This window comes from Pelmatolapia mariae, linkage group LG7 (assembly GCF_036321145.2).
Source record: "Pelmatolapia mariae isolate MD_Pm_ZW linkage group LG7, Pm_UMD_F_2, whole genome shotgun sequence".
Lineage (NCBI taxonomy): Eukaryota > Metazoa > Chordata > Actinopteri > Cichliformes > Cichlidae > Pelmatolapia > Pelmatolapia mariae.
The window spans coordinates 28,609,904-28,635,237 of NC_086233.1; the positions used below are offsets into that span (position 1 = coordinate 28,609,904).

The following is a 25,334-nucleotide window of genomic DNA, read 5'->3' on the forward strand; positions in this document are numbered from 1 at the left end:
TGGCTAACTTATGTACAGCACCATGTGTTCCTCATCCTCACAAGTGAGCTCTCACTCCTCCCTGAAGACAAGGAATGCAGTTCCAAAGAGCAATAACATGGCAGATAAAGAGAGAGCAGCAAAGTCCTGAGCAAAGAGACCCAGCAAGCAGCAGCAGTGTGGACAAACAGCATCGGAGAAGAAGAGCAAACCCATCATCCTGACTGATTGATGAATGACACTGTGTTTCCAACAAGCTGCAAAGTTCACTGTGCATGTGAAGAGAACGTTTGAGGAGAACTGAGGAGACTGTTGGAGGTTGACATTTGACACTTTCGGAGTAAAATGGCAAGAAGAGACAGTGGAACACAGGGCAAAGCTGAAGAAGAACTGCCGGCTGTTGGACTGTTGAAGTGGGAGAAGACAACAGAGTGAGAGTAAGTAAGGACACAGAGGAAAGCTGTTGTTTAATGTGGGAAATCAAAATTTGGGTTAGCAAACCTGGCTGCTGACTACTGACTGCTTAAGTTGGAAAATTGTGAAGGGATCTGAAACACTGCAAGAAGAAACATATACAAAATCACACACACAAGCAGAACATGCATTAACCCTACTAACACAAACACAAGAGAGCTCATGAAGATTAGACACCATCTTGAGCATGTGAGTCTGTTTATCATCTTGTCCAAGTCACTTCGTGTGATGCAAAGACCAGTGGACTCATAGCACATTAGTTGAAAATGATCAATTAATAGCAGAGAAGTGTGTAGGAAAGGCAGCTTTAAGAACATGCCCTGCTGGAGATGTAGCTCCACAGACACATTGATTAAACCTGCCTAATAACAAACATACATGCAATGAAAATCAGCTTGTTATCTCTCATCAGTGTTAAAATAGTATAAATTTAACAGAGACTTGTTATCAAATGCTGAATTTACCCAATGCTGACAGTTAACTCTCTAGGTTACAGGACAACAGTTTAATTTTTGTGGGAAACAAGATTCTGGTTTGACCAACCAGTGATCAGACAATAAATTTAGTTGTTCATTTAGTAAATTGGGAGATGCTTTCTGCCTGATTGATGCAGCACAAGTAATTTACTGTATGAGGGAAATTCTATTTTTGTGATAATATTTTGAACATGCATTTCTGTTGTCCTGTCATCTTAGTGGGTTAATAGCTGATATGCAAATTAGTTGATCGTTCTTAGATTAATGAAAGGTGACTGAATTCTAGCACGAGTGAATGGGAAGTGTTGGAGTTTGTAAGAATGGAGACTCTAAAACACTGAGTTTCCTGTTGTGATGTGCGAGTGAATCCTGCACCCAGATACACAATTCTGAATACATAAGAACAAACTTCTTTTGTAAAATGCATGACAACATGTCACATGTTTTATGATGATGGGGAAAAAAAGGAAAACTAAAAAGGAAAACTAAATGAGATCTTTGGCCTAAATGAGTAAAAAAGTACAGATTAAATTCATAGCTAATAAGACATTAGGCTTATGTTGTGTGTTGTGTGGCTGATGGTTGGTTTGAAGTTTATCTTGCTGATGATTTTTCTTTTGTTGTGAAGTTGAGCCTGCCAATTAGTATGATGGTTTGATAAATCATGCTAATCGTATGATTTACCCTCCTGTGATGAGGAGCGTGTGTCATGACTGAACGAGGCCTTTTTATTTTGATACTTTCACAGTGCACTGAAAGTTTTGTTTGATAATCTCTGTTTGAGCAGATCTGCACGATTGGAACAAAAGCACTATACGACATGTCGAGGAAACCGTTGCAAACTGTTGACTTTCTCCAAAAAATTAAAATGGGCTCAGGAGAAAGTCACTTATCTGAGACAATTAGAAAATAAGTTCCTGTCCAAAAGGATTCAACGAGAAAATCCAGTCTAAATTCTTTTCTTTTTGAAATGACGTCATTTTGCTGAGAAGTGGAAATGAAAATGCGACAATAATTTCCACCGTCAGCAAAGAAAGAATGAATGAATGCGTGAATGAATGTGTGAGAGAAAATAAATTGACTGACTGGTAAAAGCGGACAGAAGCTGACAGACTGACTGACATCGCTGTGCGAAGTTAACCCCCACCTGACAAAGGTGCAGATGAATCTATGTGTGTTGTTAATGTTGTTTTTTCTAAGAGTGCATGTAGAGGATTCAGCAGAGACGGACAAGTAACATGAGAAAGCAAATGAGAGATGCAGTGTTTATGTAATAGTTTAATATGGGGCTCATTAGCTGGCCACTACTGAGCTCCTAGTGATAGCTAAGTGGAGTGACTTTGCTTAAGGGAAGTCACCGATTACATTAATGTTAACTGAGTACATGGGATGATCCATGTCCGAGGCAAATTATGCCAATAATTGCAGTTTATTGATTTGAGAAAACCTGCACATGGTACTTGTCCTGTTGATGTTGACTGCTTTATTACTCTTATTATACAATTGTTTATAAGCGTGAAGGTTGATTTTACTTCTAGATCTTGTTTTCCAGGCCATGATGGTGTGTATGCAGGCTCCTGGCGGAGCCGGATTTTAAGCAAACCTAATATGCAAAACACACTAACATCTTTTTATTGCAGGGTTACGAGGCTGCTCCAGAGGAGACGCCCTGATGTTGCCTGGGACATGATCTAGCTGACCTTTTTCTTTCAGACAGGAATCTAGGTTTGATGAGTTGACTCATGGGAGTGTCCATGCGTCAAGAGGAGGGGTCCAGAATTATAGAGTTACATGAAACTATCTTGCAGCAGTTAGAGTATTGCTGAAAGGAATCTCCTGAGAAATCTTCTGAGGCCCAGTGAGATGCAACCCATTCCAGGCATAGCTGACAGTCCAGGCAGTGGTTGAGGTCAAAGGTCGAGCTGTTTGGGACCCATCATGAGATCAGACTTTGGAGCCACAGCAAGGACCACGAAGCTGCGTTGGAATGAGAGCTGTGCCAAGGGGGCTTTCCAGAGGCCAACAGAGGAGATTGTGGACGACAGACGGGCACCTGAAGGATGAGGGGAGTGTGCCAAGCTCCATCGACAGCGCAGGCGGAGTCCAAGGATGGCATCATGATTCTGTGAAAAGCACAGGAACCAGGAGCTATGGAGGTGATGACAGCAGTTTCCTATGAACATCACCTAATGCTGTGTCACTGTACTGTGCATACGATAGCACACTGAAGACTGCTGGGATCATAACAGCAGTAAGATAACTGGATCCAGCACCCTTTCCACAGAGGGTTTTCCTGCAGAGGATGGACAATGGAGGATATGTATCCCCCACAGGACAAGGAGGCCTGAAGTGAGGTGATGGGGGTTGGTAGAGGCCATAAATCTAGAGTGTTGACGAGGTCTGCAGCTTTGAAGATGAGACCCATGTTGACAAACAACAAACTCAACTGGTATGTTTGAATGTCTATTCTACATACATTTGGACTCTGGTCCTATGGACAGTGATGGGAACATCTGGAAGAGACAATTATGACGCCCTATAGAGCTTAAACCACTCTACAGAGAGGCATGCTATTTACATGTCTTGCGGAGGAGCACCACCAAGCTGGAGTGTTTTTGAAGTGTTGCTTTCTTATTTTAACTATTAAAGTAACAATTCATTTGTTTGCTTATGTATAGGATGCATTTTACCATGTATAAGATCACTGTTAACTAAAATGATTTCTGATACATTTGTTAATTATGTACTTTTACAACAATATGAAATGACTGAAATGAATGACATGACAGAGGCCTGTGTATGAATGACGCCTGCACTGGAAATGTTAAGCAAGAGGTGCATGGCTGAGAATATACTACATAGGAATAATTTGGAGCATAAAAATCACAAAACAGGAGGGAAATGTTAGAGTGAATTGTTAAATGTTTGTCATTTTTATTCTTACCATTTGTACTTTAACTGTGTGTTGAAAGGAATTCTTTTGTTCTCCCCTCCCCAGATTCTCGAGGTTCTGAGTGGGGGGCTGTAGTGTTTTATCACAGGCAAACATCCTTGTGAAGGTCTGATGTGGTAAAACTGCCTGCCCTTTGTATGGCTTCACTGTGTTATCTAGGGTGAACCATAGATTGGGTGTGGGGAGGTTACCCTCTTTATGACCTAGGATGTTGTTCCTGCTTTATGACCCTTTTGGTCAGCAGTACACACACACACACACACACACACACGCACACGCACTTACAAAACCACAGGCAAGGTACTCTTTGTGTGTATGTATACATCATATGTTAATGACCCTATGCATATTCAAGTAACCTCAATAAAAGGAGTGCTATGGGGAACCTGGCTGAGAGTCTGATGGAGGTCAAGTAGGTGGAACGACACTTGGCTCCAGGCAGGCCTCCCTCATGCATGAGTAACACAAAGAACGTTGCCTACTTCGTGTCTTGCTTGCTGTGTAATCACATTGCCTTTAACGTTCCAGCGAATAGGTTTAAGCTACAAACCTACCAGTAATAATGATTTTGTTTGACAGCGGCAGCAACTGGAGCTGGAAACAAATATAGCTGCCACGGTTGCAAAAATGAAAGTACTTGGAGACTCAAAAGGATCCAGCATTAAAAGTAAACTTACCAAAATATGTGATGGTATGGAGTCTTATTTTGAAAAGGGACAAAAGGTAACTAATACATTGAATACTAGTCCTGATGATCCTGTACATGAAAAGCAACATGTGCATATCTTTAAGGAGCATAATGTTGCAGATTGACACGCTCTTAACTGGAGGCAAAGTTCCAAATTAACCACAGACTTTTTCTGAAGATCCCTTGACATAGCAGTCAAACATTAGAAATTCACATGAAAATAAAAGTGTGTGTGGTAAGACTTGACTGAAGTGGCCAAAGAAGTGCAGGAGAAAAATGCTGTCCAGTGTAGCAAGTGATTTATTCACCAATTAAATCAACGGATTTAAGGTCAAACTGCACACAGCTAAACTGACCTGTTTTGTTTTTTTATTCCTGAACACCTGCGTTCATCTGCTTAAATAGTCAATTCACCCTGGACTATTCCATTAGGGCAGGTAAGGCAAACATATTCTCCGACCTATACTGCTACTCTTCCTAGCAATAAAACTCTACGGTATACTCTAGACATCTTACAACAAATCCTGTTTCTCTACTAACACTCTAAAATCAGCTTTATTAAATTACAGGGATTCTCCCCCTTCTTCTCCTGGTCTCTTCCTGTGACCTCAGATTAACCAGGAAGCTATAAATGCAGGAAGTAAAACAATATTTCCTCCTTTTGTTCCTAGAACACAGGTAGGTGAGTTCAAACAAAACCAATTAACAGTTAAAATAAATACATGTTAACTTAACAAACTTGTAGGAATTGATTTAAACCAAGATGTTATGTTACATAATCTGTAAAAAAGCAAAACATAAACAAACCCGGGATAGTAGATGTTTGCCTATTGCAGACTACATATGAAATATGGTTAAATCAAAACAAGAATGTTAACTAAGAATATGGACAAGTGGTGTTCTTACCCACTTTGTCACAATGTTCTCAAGTTTCTAGTCATGAAGAAGAATGTTACATCTTATCTGTCACAAGTAAGCAAAATGAACCCACTGCTTGATTAATCCAACAGCATGATTTTTCTTCATTACCTAAAAAGGAGAGCCCAGTTTTTGATGGTGATCTACTTCAGTACCTGTCATGGTCTGGGTGTGTTTGTGTGCCAGTGTTTTGTTTTTTTTCTTTTTTTCTTTCATTGAGCCGGCAGTTTCCCTCTGGGAGGATCCACAGTGTCCCTGCTAATTGCTCTCACCTGTGGGTAATAAAGCTGTCGAATTATAAGGCCAGCGCTCTCAACTTCGCTTTGCCAGATTCGCAGCTAACCACAGTTAATGCAGGCCACTGTTGTGTTTTGTAAACGTCATAGTAAATTACCTTGCCCTTGTACCTGCATGCCTCAACATCAGGAGTTTTGGATTTCTTACCACTCATCCGGATCACTCTCCCCTCCACGCTGCTGATCCACCTGCGACAAGGAAGCAGTTTACAGGAACTTTCAGAGCCAATATCTGCCAGCATTCTTCTGGAACCATACCTGAACTTGGTTACTCTTGTTTCAGTGACTCTGACCCTTGCCCAGGACCCTCCATCCAGTCTGACTCTCCCTTTGGCCCCCAAATCGCAGAACTGCAGTTTCATTAATTGAAATCTCACTTATTGTTTGCTTAGCTCAGATTGATTGCATAAGTGCTCCATAGTTTTGGCTTTGTTCACGGCACAAGTGTAAACTCGCTGCTTAGTTCACAGTTGAATAGCCTTGTTGCATTCACTTGTTTTCTAAATAAACTTTGTCACTTAAACGTTCCCTGTGCTCCATCTGCATCCTGCATTGGAGTCCTTTTCTCTCGGGTCGGCTACAACTGTGACGCAGACTTTTATTAAATGATTTGAACACAACATTGAAAGCAGAAATAAAACCCTAGAGGTTTTCTTTATTATTTAGAACAATACACAAAAGGACAACCAAGAGAACCTGTGAGGAGTTGCCTACACATGACTTCAGAAGCAGGATTCAGAAAATCTTTGTTACAGCAGCATTTTGGCAGCATCATTGGCTGTTTCTCGTATACGAGGAAGACCAACTGGTCAAAAGTTACCAGTACTTTTTATGCAAAAATGCTGATAAACTCAATTTATTTGAGTTGTCTTAATTTAGAAAATACTAAGTAAGCTGGAAGTTTTGCTTCTCACTGCGGAAGGATGAAAGATGTGTTTTGAAAATGCCAGGTCACTACCGTCCTTCTCCCTCGCGGATCAGTCCGCATGTTCATAGTGCCAGCATTTGTTATGGAATATGTTGATCAAACCTGGAGAAGCGTCAGCTCAAGATGTTATCATCGGGTGAGAAAGCCGAGAAAGACAAAGCTGATTCTGATGCGTCGGGTCCCTGCTCTCATTTGCTGTTTGGTGGTTGTGGAAATAGTTTTGTGAGCTTTAAGGCACCGAAAGCGCTTTACAATGCCATTATTCATTTACGCTCACATTCACACACTGGTGGAGGCAAGCTACGGTTGTAGCCACAGCTGCTCTGGGGCAGACTGACAGAAGCGAGGCTGCCATATCCCTCTGGCCAACACCAGTAGGCGGTAGGGTAAAGTGTCTTGCCCAAGGACACAACGACCAGGACAGAGGCCGGGGATCGAACCGGCGACCTTCCGGTTACAGGTGCCCTTCCCAACCCCCTGAGCCACGGTCGCCCGTGATTGCACAGCCATTAAGGATGAAATCAGTTTCTGAAAAATGTTCTGTTTTTTTCTCCCTCTGCTTGCTTCTTACTGTCTTTGAGGCTCGGGACCAGCACTCCTGTTGTTGGACAAAAAGAAATCAACTCAGTGTTTTGGTTTTCCAATATATTAGCAACTGTCAGTGAGATTTATATTAATCAGGCTGAACTTTAATCATACTTTAGATCAGCCTGTTTTACTTATTGTTTAATTTTGCTATGGTTTGGGAAAGTTGTTTCTTTACTGATCTTTTCCTGTCTTCTGTTATTAGACTTGAGATATGACTGCACTATGCTGTTGCTGTGACTCCAGTTAATTCTACAAGACATGCTGTGTAAGTAAACAAACAACAACAGTTTGGTCTGCATTTCTTGAAAGATCACATCCCCCAAACTTAGTTTAGAGGGTTTACACTGTATATAGTGAAGTCTGCAAGTTTTCTAACAGCAAAATTTGTTTTGTGCCCAAATCATTTTGCACATCATTAGAATGAAAGTTATTGGCCATGTTTGCATAGCCCTTTTTAAAATGATGCTTTCATGACATTATTGTGTGTTGAGAAAATATATTTTACTGTTATTTTATCATTGCATCAGAATCATATGTAATAAGCATTACATTAAAGCATTTATTGAAGCTATTGACATTACATTAAAGTTTGGATGACAGTGACTGTTATAACCTCATGTTAATCTTCTATTTACAGGTGTTAGTATAATCATATAATCTTTCATTGCAGGTGTAACCATGATCATCTTTATACATATTGCCCCCTGGTGCTTATTATGGAGTTGTGCTCAAGTCAGTAAGGGTTAAAAGCTACAGTCAGCGGGATGTCTGACTGATCTATTGAGGGAAGTGGCTCAGAGCGTAGAAGGCCGCACACGCTTACAAAACACATATACCATGTTATGCATCATTATCCTTTATTCATTTATATTCTTTTATTAAGCTTTGAGTAGTGGCATTTGATTAGAACATTTATTCAACATATTAGCTGTATGGTTTCAGTTAGGTTATTCCACATATGAAGAGTTGGCCTCTGTCCTTACAGACAGAGTGAATGCTGAGGTCGAGGCACACACGCACACACACAAGCAGTAGTTAAACTCATGTGAAGGGGAGAGTTCAAATATTTAGAAAACAGTTTGCAAGGCCTTGTAGCTGTTTGATTGTGCTTGCAGGAGAGACTGTTTGTTCCAGGGGATAAGCAGAGTTAGAAGATTACTGGGAAGGATCTGGCCTCGGGAAGAGGAAGATGTTCTTTTAATTAGAGATGGCACGATACCACTTTTTTATGTCCGATACCGATACCGATATCATAAATTTGGATATCTGCCGATACCGATATTAATCCGATATAGTGTGTTTTTTAATCAATAAAATTGTTTTTTTAATATCTTGCTGCATTTTGTATAAGTTCATACTCAAGTTTAAATAAACAACAACACTAAAGCTATTCTGTTATACCTGTATGTAAAAAATACACTGCACCCAAAATATTTCATAGTTCAGCAATACTGATCAATCTAATAAACTTAAACCTACTCCATCCTTCCTATTCTGGTATTTTAAAGAGTACTTAGCAGAAATATTAAGCAACCTAACTAATAGGGTTGCAAACTCCCAGCAAAAAAAAAAAAAAAAGGGAACCACCCCCCCACCTCATGATGCTTAATCAACGTAATCAACTTTAATTTGATGCAGTGTGGAAAAAAAAATGCACAGAAATAAATTATTTTTCAAGAATAATTAAATAGATTCAACATCTTTCTTCTACAGAATTGCAGACTGCACAGATGGTATCTTCCCAAAGGAAAAAGTACTATAGCTTACTAGGGTATATTAGACTTAACAGTTACTATATACAGTAATGGACTTCTACACATTTTACATCAGATTAAAACTTTGGGTGTAAGATTCAGATAATTATTTATTAAAAGCTAGACATTTTAAATGAGAATAAGAAAGAAAAGTATGTCTTTGTGCCCCCTTTTCCCTGTTAATGCCCTATCGGCCCCCCTGGCTAAACTTTGCTAGATCCGCCCCTGCACAGTTACCAGCCGTCAGCTACATACAAAGGATCCTGGTCTAGAAAGTAATATTAAATAAATTCTAACGACAGCTTATCAAGGTTAAACGTGCTGCTGTTGTTCAGCCGCTGGTTTCCTCTTTCTGGTGCAAAGTGAGCCAAAAACAAAGAAGAGAGACGGACTCGCGACAGAAAAGCCGATCAGCTGATCATTAAGCAGTTTCATGAAGTAGCGGCAGGAGAGGGAGGGAGAGAGAGGCAGTCGCTCCATATATCGGTTGTTAAGCTTAACGTAGGTACGCTTTACAAACATTCAGAGATGAACTTACACACTTGCTTTACTTCTCTCTGGGATAACTTCCTCGGAGATGAAATGCTGGTTTGCTAGCGAGGCTACAAATACACACAGCCGCTCTATCACGTGAGCACACTGCTCCGACATGCTACGGTTATGAGCCGAGTTACGCCGTGTCGCAAGTTTTGTGAGGTGCTTTTTTGATATTTAATGGATCGGATTACATTTTTTATTTCTCACCGATATCCGATCCAGCAATTTACGTCAGTATCGGACCGATACCGATACGTAATATCGGATTGGTCCATCTCTACTTTTAATGCATTGATTGTATTGTACCTACTTTACGCATGAGGGGGCGTTCTAATACCCTGAGGTTCATAAAAACTATTGTTGTGTGGTTTTCGGTGAGAGATCGATGCTGTCGGCGCAGTATTCATCTCCCACACGTGTGCATTAAAATCATCGTTTTGACTTGACCCGGCTGGACCAGTGTTGTTATTTTGGTTTTCCTCTTGTATCCATCCCCAATATTTTGAACTCATAACAGTTATGGGGGCTCGTCCTGAGGTATTGGGGTGGAAGTTGAATCTGGAGGCTTGGACGGTCCGAGGTGGTCGAACGGACAGGCGCGAGCCAGTGAGCTGAAGTGAGTGGGCAGACCGGTCACATCTAAAAGGTGAGGCACTACCTGTTGATTTATTCCGAAGTGTGCCAAATTGGACATTGACAAAATTAAAAGTCTGCTCACTGAAATTACTGGTAAAGGTCTGTTTTGATTTTGGTGAAAACCTCATGAGAAGTGTATTGTTGTGAATATGTGATTAATGGCTGTGGTTGGCATATTGTGATGCAAAGCTGGATGTTTTAGAGTTTGAAAATGCTTTTGATTCAAGTAATGTATACATGATGATACAAAAGGTTGAGTTTCTTTTTCTCTCAGCTTGAAAACACATAGATAGATATTTTTGATAAATCAAGTTACCGTTTGGCTTTAGTATAATGTATGGTGTATTTAGAGTATGAGCTATCTTGATACAGAGAAAGTGGAGTTTGCCATCGTGGAGGATTGAATGATGTTCTGCCTCTGTGGTCAACTCCAGACACAGGCTTTAAGCAGTCATGAGCTGCTACGTTCACACTGCAGGTCTTAATGCTCAATTCCGATTTTTTGATCAAATCCGATTTTTTTGTCTGCTTGTTCACACTACACATAAAATGCGACAGCAAACGCTCTCCAGTGTGAACGCTCAAAGCGGCCCGCATGCGCAAAAGAAGATGTCACACACAAGGTGCTGTTTAGACCCAGAGCAAACAATATTGTTTGACTGATGGCCCTTAAAATAAAGACTTCGGACTTTACGTTTCACAATTTTTGCTTTAAGTTATTTTGTTATTTACATAATAATGTATATAACCTAATAATTATCCTTATTGCTGTTTTAGAGGAGCGGTGCTTCAAAGGATAGCTGCAGATTACTGTCAGATTCTGCAGATTATACAGTACAAATAAAATGTTCACGTTTCTCCAACGTTGTCTTCCCAACAGTTTCACTAACATCTACACTGGATGGCCAGGAAGCGTTCGCGATGTCCTATCGGGCGCTTCTCCGGCGCTGATAATCGGCGTCTGTCTTGTGTCAGTGACGTAAAAGACGGATTTAATGCGACCTGACCGTTCACACAGCAGTCGCTTTCTAAAACATCGGATACGTATCGGATTCAGTACCACTTACGAAAGTGACCCAGATCGGATTTGAAAATATCGGATTTGTGCCGTTCACACTGTCATACCATGATCGGATACGGGTCGCATAGGGTCGAAAAAATCGGATTTGATGCGCTTTCGCCTGCAGTGTGAACGTAGCCTAATGAGCGTGACAGAGCAATAAGCTTAAACAAAGTACATTTGGTGAATCTCTCTGATAAAAAAAATCTATGAGCACGCAATAAAGTGGACTTGTTAGGGGCAGTTTAACTTAAGTCTGGTGAAAAGTTTAAATTGATTTGTACTTACAGACAGACTTTAAAGAAAATTGTATTTGTAATGATAAAATCATAAAATGATTTGGATCATGTTTGCGGTGTGAAGCATGATTTTATAAGATCTTTAAGTGGTTATTGTTTTAGTTGAATAATATAAGCATTTACATTTAATTTACTTTACTGTTTGGTTCTATCATTATATAGGGTGTGATTAAGCATGAATTTCACCACTATATGTGGTGTAGCAACTTAATTTTGTGTAGATAAAGGGCATGCTTATTTCAGGGCCGTGCCAAATTGAAATTTCACCTATAGGGGATTTTCTTTACATGAATTGCATTTGTCTCAGTGAGTATGAATAAAGGATTAAATACAGTGAATTCTTGAGGGTGTGTGTGTTTCTAGGGGTAATACTGGTTTTATACATTGATATTGAGGAGCGGATGATTGTGGCTAAGTGTGCGGATAGATACCGTGAAGACAACTTTGCAGCTGCTGGGTGTGAGTAGCTGTGTGTGTGTGTGACAGGAACTCTGCATGCCCATAAAAGGCAACTGCCAGACTGTGTGGAGTATGCACCCAGACAGAGAGAGAGTAAAATCTAGGTAGATGAAGTGAATGGCGGTTTTCAGAAATGGAATACTAATTGAATGTTTTAGTGTGTTAATACAGGTGGATTTCTCTCAACCTGGAAACCTGAGTACAGCGAAAAAGGATAGATTAACAGGATTAGGACGACAGACTGGCTCAAAATTTTACAGCCTTGACCTCTTACTTGGTCCCCACCCTGAGAAGAAGCTTAAAAGACATCTTCTCATCCGGTTATCGGTTACCATCACTGGAAATTTTCAGGCAAGTTTTTGGCTAAATTGTTGTTAGCACCATGTGTCCCTGAATCTCACGAGCAAGCCCTAACTCCTGGCTGAAGACAAGGAATGCTGTTATTTAAGGTGGGAAATCAAAAGTTGGGAAACAAAATAAAAACACACACACAACCAGAGAAATGTATGAGAAAGGCACTTGTTAGAGGAATGCCTTGCTGGAGAAGCAAGTTAAAATAACCCACCTACAAACGCACACACATGCAATGAAGAAACAGCTTACACTCATGAACGTGAAGATTTTCCAGCAAGGTTAAAGCAGCGAAAATGAACAGACACCTGTTGTTTTAATGATGAAGTTTATCCACTACTAACAAATAAACTCTCTGGGTTGCAGGACAACAACTTAACTTCAAAAAGAAAGATACTGGTATGACCAACCAGTGTTGAAACAACAGATTTAGTGGTTAAGAGTCAAATTGTGAGATGTTTTCTGCTGATTGAATAATATAAGTGATTACTGAAGGAAGGAAATTGCTTTTTGGGCTTTTAAACACGATCCTAAGAATTTTAACATGTACCTGTGTTGTCCTGTCAACTTGGTGGGTTGATTATACGGTGAGAAAAAACAAAAGGGTGAGAGAAGGCTGACACAGGGCCTGGCCCGGTGTTTCTCCCCTCTCTGAATAACACAGCCAAAACAACATCATTTTCCTGTTCGTCTGTTTTTGTTTTGTTTTGTTTTATCTCTTTATGTTTAATTGCAGGCTGCGTTGCCAGCCCGGAAAGCCGAGGCTGACCTGGACTCCTGCTCTCCCCTCTGCCATCTTTGATGTGACCCTGACCAAACGCTGCAGCAGCTGGACCCACAACAACAACCTGAAAATGTAAACAGTGCTGCAGGAAAGCGATCTCATGCAGCAGAGACGGAGCGCGTTAAACCCAAGGCTCGTTTCACTACACGGGGGAGATTTTGAGACAGCTTCAGCTGACAGAGCTGTGACGAGACGCCCATTAAGCCCGGATGAAAGGTGAGGCCGAGCAACAGAATGCTGACCTTAACAACTCTGCATTAACACTGTGCAGGACAGTGATGGACCAACACGGCAGCAAAAAAGGCGTGCCAGAGACAGGAGGAGTAACTGAGGTCAGGAGGCACCTCAGAACGGACAAAAGCACAAGAAGAAAATAAGCTGAAGGCACAGGTGTCGGGGCTCAGCCAGGAGCTGACCTCTGAGAAGAGCCGGACAGCAGAGCTGCAGAAGTCTGTGGAGCAAAGCAAGGAAAACATCAATAAACTTCAATCTGACGTGTACGGAAAAGACTCTGAGGTTTCTGTCCTCAGTAAGAGCTCAAGGCATCAGAGCAGAAACTGAGCATGGCTCAGGAGGAGCTGGACAAGGAGAAGATGCAGGTTTCACCTGCGGTGAACATAGACACTGGAGAAAAGCACTGCCTGATTTGGGGCCAGAACCAGGACAGACTGAACTTTGAACAGCAGCAAGGGTGGCGAACAGGCTGAAATGGAGGAGGGCAGGACCCCAGGGCACGCTTCAGGCCGTGGTTTACCCAAGACACCAGAACAGGAAAGTGATGAACACACAAACACACACATATATATACACTGACTCAGAATGAAGAGAAACACACACATGAACACATGTGCACTCGTTGATTGAGTGAGAAATGACACACACACATACACACACACAACCACACACCTGAATCGAAATGCTGAGGCATTAGAAGTGATACATACACATGCACACGCTTGTGCAATGAAGAGTGATGCGCACACACACATGCGCTGATGCAATGAAGAATGCTTTGCTAACAAATGCTTATGCTGATACGCAAAAAAAAAAAGAAAAAATGCTGCACACAAACATCCAAACACAGAATCTGTCACAACAACAAGAAGCCATTGATTGTTTATTGGTAAATGTGTTTCATGTCACCCAGAGGGCATTTGTGTAGATTTAAGGGACAGGGTCTAAAGCAGTTTGGTTATGAAAACAATGTCTGTTTATGGCTCAGGGCCTCGACTGAATTGTTTACTGTGCTTCACACAGCCTGTGTGGTACAGAGTGAAAATGTTGAATTAACGGTGTGAGTTTTATTTCAGAGCACCACATGTTGGTGATGGAGACTTAATTAAAGGAGGAACACACTGGAAGAAAAAAAGAAGGTCCTGGGTTCAAGTCCACAGTCTGGCTAGTTTGCAGTGGTTTCTCTTTGGGTATTCTGGTTTCCTGCCACAGGTAGAAGTCATGCAGTTATTAGAGCTAGGTTAATTGATGATTCTAAATTACCAGTGAATGTAAGTGTAAATGGTTGTTTGTTTTTATGTGATAAACTGGCGAGCCGTCCCCGCCTAGTAACCTATCTCTTCAGGGTTGTTTCCCAGCCCTCCTGCAACCAGGATAAAGATAGGAGGATGGTAGTTGTTGTAGGCCCATTCAATTTTTATGGTAACCGGGACCTAGATTTTGTTAAACAGTATGTGATATGAAGACAACATGTAGTATTTAAGTGACCGAGTAGTATTTATATAAGTGTTATTGAATAGTGTTGAAATAAATTGACAGAATTGTGAAGGATTGAAATATTCCAAGAGCTCAACTTACTTGATCTGAATATGTTTCAATCATGTTCTATGAACACAAAAGGCACAGGTTTACTGAATATGGAAAAGTTGTGTTGATTTAACTCAGTTGTTTAAGTTTCTGCCAATACAAAATATTTGTGTGCAACCGGTGTCCACTATTGAATCAAGTAAATCCAACATGTTTTTCAGTGCAAAAGGAGTTATGGTACCTGCATTCCTACACGATATTGTCCGTGGAGTTAGGAGAACTTTGTGGTGAAGTTTTGGTTAATTTTTGGGTTTTGCTTAACACTAGGTCGATTTTTATAAGTGAGGTTTGGGTTGTTTTCTTTCTCTAAGAGAGAGAGAGATGGGTCTATGCGTGGACATGTCTGCAACGGGCCCCAGTATTTGGTATTTTATTAGTATTTTATTGGTGACGTTTGTTTTTGCTTTTGTTACAGTGCACTGAGATAAGAAAATCTGAGAGGTGTGATCCACCGGTGGTGATATTTTGGTATTTTGAGAGTTCCTGATTTAACAAATCAGCTCTTTAATCCAGGCCTGAGAGATTGAACTTTAAAGCTCGATAAAATATTCTTACTGAAAACAGTCGCAAAGTGTTTTTCTCCATGATTAAAATGGGCTTGGGAGAACTTCACTTATATGGGACACTGATCACATGAGAAGTCCTGAGTCTATAAGGATTGCAGCGAGTCAATCCAGTCTAAAAAACAAGGAATTGTTTCCTTTAAAATGATGGCGTCATCTTGCTGGTGATGGATACTCGAATAGGTTGCGTGTGAGACTCCATTATCAGCAATATCTGGTACGAATGTGTGTGAATGTATGCATGTAACTGGACTGTGATGGACTGACTTGAGACTGAGATAAAGACTGCACCAACTTTAGGATTAATAAATGTCGACAGACAATTCACCCAGCCTGTGAGAGAAGGGTGGATGTTTTGTCTTGCCTTGTTTTTGTAGGAAGATAACAGAGACTGGAGGGGGAGAATGTAGCTTCACATGAGAGTGTGGAGCTGCGGACTTAACCGTTTGGTTGCTAATTTTGAGTTATTGATGTTTGCATTAAGAAAATTGTGTTTTATTAGTTGTGTTTCGATTAAAGTCATTACATTATATCCACCTTAAAAATGTTGGGGAATGTCAAAGGCTACAGTGAAGGAAAGGTTTGATGTTACTAATGACTGAACATGTTATTATTAACCATAGCAGGCCACTGTAAAAAGTCAATTAACGTTTATGGAGAAAAAGCCAAAACTTTAATAAAATGCATGATTATCAGGGAAATGGAAAACTTCACATTCAGAATAAGAGATATGTAATAACAAACACTGGTCCATGTGAATTAGGTTCTTTCTTGAAACGGTCAGAAATTTAAAAAGTAGAATATAACCGACAGGGCCATGTGATAGGATGTGGCGCTGCATAAGAACAAGAGCAAAGTGAAGAAAGAAAACCTATTGTGTTTCGTGTATTTTATAAAATTCCTTTTGACAAATTCAGGTGAAATGTACCACTACACTCAGAGGATCAATATGAAATCAAAATGTATGCAAATTCTGTATGAAGTACATGACTGATAACTGTTCTGTCCTGAGCTTTTGTTTCCTATAGCACCCGCTTGACCACACCAACAGCTTTTCGCCACCAAAGGAGGGCAATTGCCAATATTCGAGGGAGAAATATTATCAGTAGTGGGAAAGGTAAGCCCCGATGGGGGTGATAAAACCATAGATTTGAATTGAATTCTTATAATTAAAAACTGGGTTGTTGTTGTAAATTTAGTTTGTGTTGCATCTGATATGCGCTAACATAGAAGTCATTATACTCCACTCGTTAAAGGGGGACAGAGGACCTTAGATTTAGGAGCAAAAAAAAGCAATGGACCTCACAAAACTGGATTATGAGGTGTAGGTGATCTCTTTAAAAAAGAGATCACAAAGGGGGAATTGTAAGATTATTATATTGTGAAACTAGATGGTGAAACTATTATGTAGTTTTAGTTTGCATTGTTCTCCTGGATTAAAAGAAGGTGATAACTATTACACTTGTTTAAACTGATTTGTATTACATTGGACTGCTGATTTATTGTGCATGAATGATATTGTTTTATAATGCATTATACCGGGGAATTATAAGAAATACTGTTTTTAGAGAATTATGACCTTATTTGTCTGATTAGAAGAGAGCAGAATATACCGGAGAGGTTTTCTGCCTCATCTCATCAGGAGGAGATAAAACGGGAGCCAAGGCCGCTACTTAGGCGCCGTGTGAGAGAAAGAATGTGCATGTTTAGGCTTTTACGATGGTTTATGCTTAAAAGTGTTGAATTGTATGGAATAAAGTAATGGTCGATCAAGATTTATACACCGAGCAGTGTCCTTCCTTTAGACCAAAGGACCGAAAGAATTGGGAGAACTTAACAACTCAAGGTTCTTCAAATCTTGACAACAAGCATAAAATTCTCCAAAATTTAGAGACAGAACGGAGTTCTGGATAAACGTAATTTAGCGACCCACAGAAGGATGGAGGTTTGGAGTCTATAATACTGTGAAATAACATGCAATATAATGCGGACCATGTTGATTATGTTTATACTAGTGTGCAGACATTGGCTAACCTGACCAGGGAAGGCAGTAAACTGGATTGTTGAAACAGTCGGCGTTAAAGTCACCTTTCACAGTCCAGACTAGGATGGCGTTGGACATCCTCAGGGTGGAGAGAGGGGTTGGTGTGACCAAGGTATGGTTTGGCTTGTTGTATGTATATTTCAAAATGATACAGCTCTGGATAGCCCAGTTGCCAGGGCATGGACGGATGACAGACAGTATTAAAGGTGGAGAAGAAATTTTCTGGGATTGAGGATCCTCTGGGTAAGTGGTTGACTTAAACATGCATAAAATAAAAGCTATGATTTTGTTATTGACTGTTAATTGATTGATAATTGGCCACATTTACAGCTGTATTGACTTGTTATAAACACAGTCTACTTCATGTTCAAGAATTGTAATTAACAGATTGAAAATAGTGACACTAAGAGAAGAAGATGCAGTGCCACACTATCAGATGCCAGTGACGGTTGGGCTCAGTGATGAATCAGGTGAGCTGGATTCATGGCTGAATCAAGACATAGATTCCCCTGCTGTGGTCAGCGAGGGAAAACAAGGGGGAAATAAAAATTTAGAAAGGTGTTTTATATGTGAAGTTCATATTAATACAGGTTTTGTTTCTAGGCAATTCTGCGGATGCAGGCTCTGGGCGGAGCCCGGAGTGTAACAGGTCAATCATGATAACTAAATTGATTTCATTCCCTAGCACAGGAAGACAAGGCTGGAGCAACAACACGGGAGAAGAGAATTTCTGATACTTTCTGAGATATGATGTCACTAACCTTTTCTTTTAATTTTCTAGCTCGGATGAATCCGACACAAGGGATTGTGTCAAAAGGGGGGGAAGTTGAGTTTAACATAAAACAATGGTGTTATGAACATTTTTATGACTTTACTTGTGTGTTTAATAATGTCGGTATGGTAAAACTTAAGCTGATAATGACCTTATTGTTCCCAGAATTTTTTAGGGAGCAACTGGGAAGCATATATCAATATTTCCATGTTTGAGCGTTAATGATTTAAATAAACTGAATAGCGTTTAGAAGATAAAATGCCTGTGTTCACGAGATGCTGAGTATCACACTGGAGAGGAAACTCTGGGACGGTAGGCTAAAGGAAACACATGTTTTTTGTGAAAAGGGGGCAAATGTTAGAATTGAAATGGTTAATTTGTTTTTGCTGTCTTTGATTAAAATGAGTGGTTCTAATAATTTTCATACACACATTGCAAATGTGCTCATAATGAGTTAGCGCTCGGTCTTGAAGGTCATAAGCTTCGTTCGGCGTGATTGTCCGGACTGATATATTGTAGGTATTGGCCTTGAGTGCAGAGGGGTAAATGCAAACACGCTTACACACACATAGATTATGGTTAGAATAAGTTGCTGGGTCAGAGAGCCCTGAACATGATATTCTAAACCAAATTTGCAGTACTGAAAGAACAATGAACAATAAAGTTAGATTATGAAGATTAGGTAGGGCGGTGTTTTGGTTTTCTGTCTCTTACAGAGAAAGGCACGGACACCAGACGACGTGTCTGACGAGTGTAAGGGGGATTTCAACGGGGTAAGGGGGTGAGAACGCCTCTTTGAACACCTGAGGTTGTTGACTCATTCCTGAGCCAGAGGACGGCTTGAGAGGGTCAGAGCGAGGGCAGTGGACCTGGGAACGGTGGTTCCGGGGCCCATGATGCCATTAATGGACATGGAGGTGGCTGTGTAGGTCGAGGAGTGACACAAAACTAAGTGTGGTGACCTCTGGAGTAATCCAGAGGTCATGAGAAAATATATTTTACTGTTATTTTATCATTGCATCAGAATCATATAATAAGCATTACATTAAAGCATTTATTGAAGCTATTGACATTACATTAGTTTGGATGACAGTGATTGTTATAACCTCATGTTAATCTTCTATTTACAGGTGTTAGTATAATCATATAATCTTTCATTGCAGGTGTAACCATGATCATCTTTATACATATTGCCGCCTGGTGCTTATTATGGAGTTGTGCTCAAGTCAGTAAGGGTTAAAAGCTACAGTCAGCGGGATGTCTGACTGATCTATTGAGGGAAGTGGCTCAGAGCGTAGAAGGCCGCACACGCTTACAAAACACATATACCATGTTATGCATCATTATCCTTTATTCATTTATATTCTTTTATTAAGCTTTGAGTAGTGGCATTTGATTAGAAAATTTATTCAACATATTACCTGTATGGTTTCAGTTAGGTTATTCCACATATGAAGAGTTGGCCTCTGTCCTTACAGACAGAGTGAATGCTGAGGTCGAGGCACACACGCACACACACAAGCAGTAGTTAAACTCATGTGAAGGGGAGAGTTCAAATATTTAGAAAACAGTTTGCAAGGCCTTGTAGCTGTTTGATTGTGCTTGCAGGAGAGACTGTTTGTTCCAGGGGATAAGCAGAGTTAGAAGATTACTGGGAAGGATCTGGCCTCGGGAAGAGGAAGATGTTCTTTTAATGTGTTAAAAGTTGTCAACATTGATTGTATTGTACCTACTTTACGCATGAGGGGGCGTTCTAATACCCTGAGGTTCATAAAAACTATTGTTCTGTGGTTTTCGGTGAGAGATCGATGCTGTCGGCGCGCCGTATTCATCTCCCACATGTGTGCATTAAAATCATCGTTTTGACTTGACCCGGCCGGACCAGTGTTGTTATTTTGGTTTTCCTCTTGTATCCATCCCCAATATTTTGAACTCGTAGTAGTGTTGGTTGGTGGTCAGGGCTATCCAGACTGACAATTGGGACATTGAATGTCAACTCTCCAGTGGGGAGGGAGCCTGAGATTGTCTAAATTTGAGTCTGTTCTATACCAAATGCAGAAAAAAATATTTTAAGAAAGCAATTAAGTTCATGTTCCAAAAAATATGATTGTTTGCTTGCAGGACAACAGGAGAGATGGGTCCTCCGTCACAGATGGTGTGGTCAGTGAAGATGGTCGCCTGCAGGTTCAAGCTCATTGCATCTCCAACCCACATCCACTGCCACTCTACTTAAGGGAAGTTAAAGACTAGAGCAGGGCGATATGGCCAAAAATAATTATCACCATATGTATTTGAAAATTTGCGATAACGATATAACTGACGATATAATTGATGCGAGACAAAATACAACTCCACAACTTTACTAGCGCAAAAAAAAAAAAAACCCATTCATTTATTTTCACTTAAATGATCCGTCAGTTTTGGAATACAACTTATTTTCATCAAACTTAGCACTTTTTTTCTTATATAACTAGTATATTGTCTTTTAGAAATCAAAATGTAAACATAATTAAAGCTCAGACCTAAAGCCGACTCCATGGGTCTAAACTGACTGGAGTTTTTGTTTACGCACCAAATAACATCGGTCTGCTCTTGACGCTCAGTGGAAAAACAAACAAAGGAAACGTTCGCTGTTCAAGCTTAACAAATATAAAAATTAAAAATACACTTTTATAGTTGCGGTGGTGTTGTTTTTCTTGCACAACAAAGAACCGAAGCCTAAGCAATGGCTAAAACAGAGGTAAACAATTGAAACCCAAACACACTCCCGTTCATTTCAATACGCATGATCTGAGCATGCGCGGAATGCAAACGCTCCACTTTGATGGGTTCCAGCGACAGTGACGTCAGCGCTTTTGTATGAGAAGATCAAAGAAGATCAAAGCGCTGACGTCACTGTCGCCGCCACAGAAATGCTTAAATACCCCACTTTCACCTTCCTAAACACAGTTTCACTTGGAGCATTTTCAGAAACGGCGATTTGTTCTCGCAAACTAGTATTCTTTGAGAAAGGGAATACTTTTACATTTAAAGAATTCAACAAGCGTTCTTTTTTTTCTTTTGACACTTTGTGTAAAGTTTTTAAAGAAATGTCACAGGAAAGATTCAATAATTCATCACAAAGACAGACTGAGGCACAGGTATCTCATAAGACAAGAATGCAGGCAAATATTAAAACAATTAAGATGCATCTGCATGAGATTCAGAAAAGACAAGAGTTTCTCCTTAAGCAGGAAATGAGCATTGCTGGCTTAGAAAGTCTTGAACGCCAAGTGGGAGAAGCTCAGTTTTTCATAATTAAAAATAATGTAATAATAGAAAGACAGAACACAGCAGAGATTAAAAACATTAATCTGAAGCTCCATGAGCTTCAGGAAAAGGAAGAATTTCTCCTTGAGCAGAACAGAAGCATTACTGCTGAGCTTTCCAATGTTGAAAGTGAGAGAGATGGAGAAAAGATAGATAACACAAATCTCAGGAAAGCTTTGGAAAATCTTGAGTGCAAAGTGGCAGAAGCACAGGGTTTAATACTTAAAAACAATGAAATAATAACAAAACAGAACAGGGCAGAGATTAAAACCATTCAGATGCATCTGCATGAGATTCAAAAAAAGCAAGCGTTTCTATTTAAGCAGAAAAGGAGCATTGCTGCTTTAGAAAATCTTGAGTGCCAAGCAGGAGAAGCTCAGCATTTAATAATTCAAAATAATGAAATAATAGAAAGACAGTACAGGGAAATTGTGTACAAGTGGGAACTGATAGATGACCTTTATAAAATTTTAGAAACAAGGCTACAGACGGCCCAAGATCTTAAGGATGTGCTCAGTATGGTGCAAAAACAAAATGTATCGGCTAATGTGAACAATGTGCAAGAGGAATGTCAGATCGCTGATGAACTTCTGCAGCTGGAGAATCCTCCTCTTGAACCTGAGGAAGTTGAGACTCCTGTCTCCGAACCACCTCCTAATGAGGTTCAGACTAGTGGTTCATGGCGTCGTGGTGCCAAACGCCTACTTGAAGTAGGTTTACATCTTGCCACAGCAGGCAGTTCAGAGAGTCCTGCCTCTGAACCACCTGCTGACGAGGTTCAGACTAGTGGTTCATGGCGTCGTGGTGCCAAACGCCTACTTGACATAGGTTTAGGTATTGCCACACTGGGCCTTCTTGCTCCTGCAGCTTATTGGGGATTCTCAAAGATTTTTGGCCATCTGAATTTACGCAGAGTGTATAAGTCAGTGGAGAGAGAACTATCTGAGCATATAGAGCTTAAACAGAAAATTAAAGATCTCCAGTTGGAGATGAACACTCTAAAGCTCGAAAAGAATTATCATCAATTATCATCAGAAGACCTTGAAAAAGAGAGATTAGTTTCAGATGAGATTGAAGACAACCTCGATGATAAAGTGGCCCATCTGGAACATCTGATGGAGGAATATCAAAAAGAGATGAGAAGTCTCAGAGCGGCCCTGTATGATCGTCAGAAAAAATTAGGCAGAAAATTACAATCTGCAGCTAAAGGTTCATGCCCTTCGAGTAAATAAGAAAATCAAAACTGAAAATAATGAAAAGCCTGTACTCAGATCTTAAGGAAATATGCTGTGCTCTCTTTTATGTTTTTGGCTCCTCATCTCCCAACCAGTCATGGCAGATGGCTGCCCCTCCCTGAGCCTGGTTCTGTCATAGGTTTCTTCCTGTTAAAAGGGAGTTTTTCCTTTCCACAGTTGCCTAGTGCTTGCTCATAGGGGATCATTTGATTGTTGGGGTTGATAATTTCAATCCAATTGGATTGAAATTAATTGGCTTGAAGTGAAAAACTTCAGGTGAGGGGTTCACTTGATGAAGAGCACTAAAAAAAACTGCGGAAAAACATCAAATGTAGTTATTTGCAAATCAAAATAAAGAAAACAAATATTTAAAAATTCCCTACTGCTTTGTTTATTTATTTAAATGAACAGTTTTACATTTTGGCCACTGTGTCATTTACTGCCAAGTAAATGGTTTCAGACTGGCCAGAACGTCACATGAACATCAGCCTGCTATAACTAATTTTTCAGTGACTTAGGATGAAGTAATCGTCCTATAGACAATGTGTGTGTGTGTGTGTGTGTGTGTGTGTGTGTGTGTGTGTGTGTGTGTGGCCAAGCCACACAGTGAACCTGGATGAGTTGAATTTATTTATTAACCTCCTAGGACCTGCCGTCCACATATGTGGACATCACATCTTGCGTTATTTAGACCAAAATATCCAAATTTGCTCTACACGGGCCTGATATCTACTTACAAGGACATTATACTGCTACTGTTCTATCAACATTTTAAATGAATATCCTCATTTGTGGCTCTCATTTTTTAAAAAACAAAAACTAAGGTAAAAATCTGGAAATTCTTTGTTTTTACATTCATTGGGCCCCAATATGCACAAATATCCAAGAGAAATTAAAAATGCATGTTGTGGCAGAGTTCGGGTCTTGGGAGGTTAAAGTAAACAAGAAAAAAAACTGTAAAACAACATTCAGTTATCTGACATATTTCGAAGGAGTACAGGGGATGTAATCTATAGGGTAGTGTTTGGATTTTTAAGAATGACAGGTGTTTATCTGAGATAAACGGAGGCGGAGAAACCTCTCCGACCCACACTCCAGTCCAGAAGGTGGCGATAATGCAACTAAAAGTTGTTTGCAACCGCCATTAAAATGTAGACGAAGAAGCACAAGAAGAAGAAGAAGAAGAAGAAGAAGAATTTTTTTCGCTGGTTTGCTGAGTAGCACTCGTCAGTACAGCCCTGTTACTAGTACTAGTCTGTTGTAACTACGTTTTCTTGTATATAGATTCCTGGACCCATTTCTGTTTCTTGATCTGTTCTCCTGAGTCTGGCAGTGAGGTGTGGAGCAAAGGAGAGCGTGAGTGGTGAACAGGATTGTGAAAGTGGAGAGTGAGGAGCGGACGTGTGGTGTGTTTTGGAACCGTTTCCCTTGCATCCCTGGAAATCCCAGCCCTGTGCACTGTATATAGTTTCATCTCGTGTTGTTGTTAATAAACTTGGGACTTTTATTCTGAATTCAGCTGCTCTATGCCTGAGTCCGTTCCTCCCTTATGACAGTTTTCTAAATAATCGAATATTAATACAACGATAAAAAACACTTGAAATTGGAGAAAACTAATGAAAATAAGGTCCTGGCGTTTCTGCACATTTCCTAGTAATTAGTGCATCTTTCCCTGGAATTAATTCAAGACAGACTGGTGATCACAGTCTTGATGGAAATGTTTGATGGACTGAGATGGAATGACCCGGGAGTACATAAAAGTCCCACAGGTCTTAAACTAACAGCTTTACTTTATGTTTTCCACCAAACACCAGTCACAACATCCACACTGAAGAGTGGTCTCCAGGCTGCTGCGCTTCCGGGTAGAGCCCCTTTTTTTAAGATGGCGCCGAGTATGGCAGCCTCGTCGCGAGCTCCCCCAAGCAACAGCTGTTTTTTGTGTTTAATTTTACTTTTTCTTTATTTTTTCACGAGTAGCACATGTCTCCTTGTGTACGACCGACAAACCTTACTGGACATAAAAGATGGACTTTCTCATCACTTTCCGGAGTTCAAGTTTTGCAACACGGACCCTCCGTTTGCAGACCCCCCATTCATCCCACCTGAGACGCCTTGTTCTGGGCCCGTGGAGGCCGCAAACGCCGACGCAGAGGGAGAAGATCTGGCGTTCTGGTTCGACTGAGACGGCGCACTAACAGACCACCGTTACCCAGTTTATTACTGGCTAATGTGCAGTCTCTGGAGAACAAGCTGTGCGAGCTTCGGGCACGGATCTCATTCCAGCGAGAGATGCGGGACTGCTGCGTGATCTGCCTCACAGAAACCTGGCTATCGGACAAGGTACCGGACTCCGCAATACAACTACCGGGGTTCTCTGTGCACCGCGCGGACAGATCACAGGAGCTTACTG

General features: G+C 40.5%; 1 long non-coding RNA gene across 1 annotated transcript; it reads left to right on the plus strand.

Annotated features, from left to right (window-relative positions):
- The first annotated feature begins 6,762 nt into the window (after positions 1-6,762).
- On the plus strand, positions 6,763-20,723 carry LOC134630940 (uncharacterized). The gene is made up of 3 exons (XR_010094324.1): positions 6,763-6,848; positions 7,503-7,565; positions 20,502-20,723. It is a non-coding gene; the product is annotated as an uncharacterized LOC134630940 (long non-coding RNA).
- Positions 20,724-25,334: the final 4,611 nt, after the last annotated feature.